This window comes from Spea bombifrons, chromosome 5 (assembly GCF_027358695.1).
Source record: "Spea bombifrons isolate aSpeBom1 chromosome 5, aSpeBom1.2.pri, whole genome shotgun sequence".
Lineage (NCBI taxonomy): Eukaryota > Metazoa > Chordata > Amphibia > Anura > Pelobatidae > Spea > Spea bombifrons.
Window position 1 is genome coordinate 21,956,529 of NC_071091.1, and position 5,135 is coordinate 21,961,663.

At 40.0% G+C, this 5,135-nt stretch overlaps 1 pseudogene; it reads right to left on the bottom strand.

Annotated features, from left to right (window-relative positions):
- Window positions 1–1,026: 1,026 nt before the first annotated feature.
- Window positions 1,027–3,132, bottom strand: LOC128496970 (thymic stromal cotransporter homolog; annotated as a pseudogene).
- Window positions 3,133–5,135: the final 2,003 nt, after the last annotated feature.

The window sequence follows — 5,135 nt, forward strand, 5'->3', positions numbered from 1 at the left end:
CGTTTCTGGTACCCCCCTCCGGGCTGCGGGTGCTGGGTTGTCTGTACGCTCTGTTGGGGCTCTGATGTCATATCTGCTGTCATTGTTATTTGCACTATCCTGCTGTGTCGGGATTTTTTGACTTATGGCTGCTTTTCGCAGGAATGTCCCCCCCCCCCCTATTTTGTTCCCTCCTATTTCCCTTCTGTTGTGTATGCTTTGTTGTAAAATAATAAAGTCTGATTTACAAAAAAAAAGTGGTCCATGGAAGGAAAGTGGTCAACTGGCAGCAGGGTCATGAGCAGCCAAGGCTCATTGATGCATGTGGGCGTGAAGGCTGGCCCATGTGGTGAAATCCAACAGATGAGCTACTGTAGCTCAAATGGATGAAAAAGTTAATGCTGGTTCTGATAGGTGTCAGAACACAGAACACACAGTGCATGTGCGTTGCTTACTAGGAGACAGGACTTAAAGGATGTGCTGCTAACATCTTGATGCCAGATACCACAGCACACCTTCAGAGGTCTAGTGGAACCCATGCCTTGACGGGTCAAGGTTGTTTTGGTAACAAAAGAGGGACCTACACAATATTAGGCAGGTGGTCATAATGGTATGGCTGACTGGTGTATATAGTTTTAAAATTTTGAGGTGATTTTTTTAGAGTGTAGGGAAGGAATGCAATGGGATCCATGTCTTCCAGATGCTATCTTTATAAACTTTAGCTCTCCATTCCAGCACTGGGTGGTATATTTGGGGTTCATAATTTGGTTGATTTTATAACCCCCCATCCAACTGTTTACAGGTAAGAGAAACAGGGAGTTGCTTTTAGGCAACTCATATGACCCCCCTCATTTGCTAATGCTGATACACTGAATATTCATAGTAGAAGGGACATTTATCTTTAAACCTAAACATTTATGTATGCTGCAAAATGTGCACTCCCAAACACATTAATAAACACACTCTCACATGTGTGTCTACATATATCTATAGACTAGCTCAGTTACACTTGCAGGAAGCCAAAACTATACCTTGTTGGTGTACCAGCTAGGGAATAAATATGCTAAATTTGCTAAGCTCAACGTATGATGATCCCTGAATGTGTTTAGAAATCATTGATCTGATTGTTGGTGTAGGAATCAGAGAGAACATCATCACCACCCGAGCTGGAATATAGAAAAAAATAGGCTGTTATCACATATAGACTATAAAGAGCAGTATTATCAACGTATGATTTGTAGTAGCTGGGTACTTAAGAAATAAACAGCACACATTCATTGATAAGAAAATACTTAAAGCTAAAGCAGTTATTTTTAAAAGGGTCCCATAGTAAAAAAATCTCCTTGAGCGTAAAATACAGTGCTATGTACAGCACATATGCAGACCTGGAGGCTGCCATTGTTGTTGGTCATGTAATATTTTGGGTGACTTTCGCTACTCAAACACCACACTAAGATGAGGACAGCCTCTTTGTGAAGAAGTGCACCAGGAGGCCAGGTTCATAGAGAAGTGGATGAAGAAAAAACACAGGGAGAAGTGGCAAGAGAAGAGGCAAGACATAGAGCTGCGAGAAAAGAGACAGGGATAGAGAAGCAGTCAGTGGAAAAGGTAGGGAGACGTTGAGTATGAGAGTGTGAATGAATGTGTGAATTATAGCGTGAGAGCGTGAGTATGATAGAGTAGGAAAAAGTGAATTTATTAATCATGATGGGTGTGGGTTTAGTTTTGGTGGTGCTGGGGGGCAGCATTTCATACTCGGACCCAGGCAACACAATGTCTTGAGCCAACCCTGTTACTGCCTTAAAACATGATACTATGCAAAAACTAGAACTGTTTTGAAACAAGCAAACTGCAATATTTTTCAAAAGTTACATATATTAAATAAAAATATAATGGGAACCAGGAAGAAATATCCTTCATGTAGTCCAAATGTCTGAAGGTAGAAAAATGGAACAGAATTTGGTTATACTAAGGAGGTAAGCCAAGAAAACCCTATGACAGATATTATGAACAATGTTCTACAAAATATTCTGCTAGTGTTAGAAAAGAGTGCAGGCTTTCCAAAGAAGCATCACATGTAATGTGTTACTTACCAATGTAATACATGTAAGTCCAGCGCACAAAGCCCATTATAAGTATCCCAGAGCTGAATGACAGCATTCCAATAATTATCAGGCTCATATCACTCAAACACTTGGAAAGAACAAAAACGCCCAAAAAGCTAGTGATATAAGTCATGTAGGTTGCAGTGTAACCATAACCAACTTCAACTGGACCCCAGCTTAAGGGCTTTTTTAGTACAAATACATTAATCACATCTTCTGTTGCAGTAAGAGCCACGTTAAATACGATTGCACTGGTAAACATGGTAATAAGCATCCATTTTGATGGTGACATGTTGCTTTGATTGTCAGGTACACGGACATCAGTGGACTTCTCAGTCAACAAACTGCCTTGTTCTGAGTTCATTTGATCATTTTGACTTTTTTTGATGATTTTGTCCTCATTGTTTGTTTCTTCGGCTTCAGTTTTTTCAGGTGGTCTTAAAACAAAAATGCTGTAAAGGACACACAATGCATAACAGGCAGTGCTGCAGTAAGCAAGGATGGCACCTTGATGATTTGTAAAGTATACATTGATAAATATGTGACCGGATATCAAACTGCCAACAAAGCCTGCCAATCCATACACCAGTTCAATGATGATGAGTCTAAGAGATGTTCTGCTCTCCGAGGAACACTGTGAGGCCCAGGCCATAACTCCAGCTCAATAGGATGTGAACCACCCAGTTAAACCATTTAAAGCAGCAGAACCAAACATCACCTCTATAGGCCAGTCCAAAAGAATGACAAGTAATAGGAAAGCCCTTGATACTAGGTATCCACCCAGCGGTATACATATTGGGATCTTGCTACTAATTTTGTCACCTATTTTTGCCAGAATATAGGAAGACAGAATTGGGGTTAAACCCATAATCACATTGTATGTTATGTAAAAATTAGAGATGCCTTTTTGTAATGCATCCTCCTCAGAAATGTTGGAAGCCGCAATAGTTCTATTATAATGATTTCTGACCACCATTAGCAATCCAGTGTCATAGAATGATGCAGTAACCTGGGCTCCAGCAACCACCGGCTCAATCCAGGTCTTCATTATTAGGGTTATTGCTATATTAGTCAATAAAAATATCAATGGAAGTATGGATGAGACAATTTGTTATTATTATTGGTTATCCAATATCCAAATGTCAGTGTCGTGTAGGTTTCGACTCTCCATTGAAGGAGATGCTTTGTTTAGAATTTCTCAGGAAAGCTGGAGCTTTTGTCTCAACATTAGCTCTTAAAATGCCTGTAAACAAATGCCCAAACAGGTTACATACAAACTATTAGTTTAAAACCAAAGTGCATAAATATAAATAAATTCAATAACTTGCTCAAATTATCATAAACATCAACAGATTGTTAGGTATTGTGCTTCCTTAAAGGAAATTGATTGTGAATAACATTCCTATCTTAATTTGTTTTTTTTATTTTGACAGAAAACAGAAAAATATATAAACAAAATAAAGCATTTAAGTCATACCAATAGTGTTTGCCTCTGTGATTTTGGGCCCTTCAGCCATGGTCATCCAAAGGATTTTTTCCAGGAGGAAAAATATCCTCCCTACTTTTCCTTTCTCCCACCTCAAATACCTCCTTACCTCATTTACATTGTCTACTTTTGTTCGCTCAGGAGAGGGGTTTCTTGGTGTATGGAAAATCATTAATGTGAAGAACCATGTCTGATCTTCACTGTTATTATTATTATATTTATGTGTACCCGGTTTGAATGTGGCTGCAGCACCAGCCTTCAAAGAGACGATCCTATAATCTGGCTGGGGCTCTTAATCAGCCAGCACAGCCTTGTCTGCCCAGACGGCACCCGCACTACAGGGGGGATAACACAGGTGGGGGAACCCATTGTATCCCTTAATCCCCTCACCTGAGACATCCCCTGTATACCGATGGGATTTGTGAGGGGATGTGGCTGATAGGATTTGTGATGGGATGTGGCTGATAGGATTTGTGATGGGATGTGGCTGATAGGATTGGGGGTTGGGTTCGGTGCACAGTGAATGGAGATTGTATATAAATTCTGTGTGTTTGTAATAAAGAGAGTTCTGTTTTAACCTCAAAGCATGAAGTCCTGTCTCATGATTGAGGGAAGTGCTGGTCTGTGACTGCCTTCTTCGGACAGCCACAGCGTGTCCGCTTACTGGGAGAAGGAAGGAGCCGACGGGCGGATGTGTCCAGTCTGGGGCACAGGACGATCCGTCACAATTAATATGAAAAATCATACGACCGTGGTAGTAGTAGCTAACAGACCAACATGATATTGTACAATAGTAAACAATATCTGGGGAGGTAAATATTAGACACAACTAACCCAGTCTACAATTCCAATTGTGTTCAGCCAGCAATGGCTGACTATACATCATGGGAGCTGAAGTTAGTGTGTAATGTAGGACACCACAACCCCAGTCTCTAACTACAATTCTCATGAGGTCTAGGCAGCAATATGGCTGCTGAATATTTTTGCAGATGTAGTCAACAAAAGTTAGTGTTTGTACTGAATACTTATGGTAGCCCCCCAAAGCCCGATCTACAGTTACCAGCTACTATTCCTACTATTATTGGTTCTACATCATGGGAGTTAATGTGTAGCATGTGTATTACAAAAATAGGGGAGTAAAGTGCCTCTTATTGATGCTCAATTCGCCAAACTCAGGACAAGTTCAATCCCCTTAAGCACAACCCAAATTACTTAACTGGAAGAAACCCAGAAGAAATGGACGACACCATTGCCACTCAACAGACTGCACTACAGAATCAACAAACGTTAATACAATCTATTAATGATTAAATAAATGATCTTGTAAACAGATCAAGACACAACGATTTAAGATAATACGACAATGTCTGAAAATACAACTACGTATAAAACACCCATGTAAGAGATGAAGGGTGCCTTTAAAATGGGACATTACATTTTATGCATAATGTTTTTGGGAAGATTTGGGTTTCTGTAAGGTGAGATGTCTGGTTTTACAATAAAAATAATGTAAGGTCATTTGCACTACAAAGGGTTTGGAACAAAGGTTCAAACAGAGGTGGGAT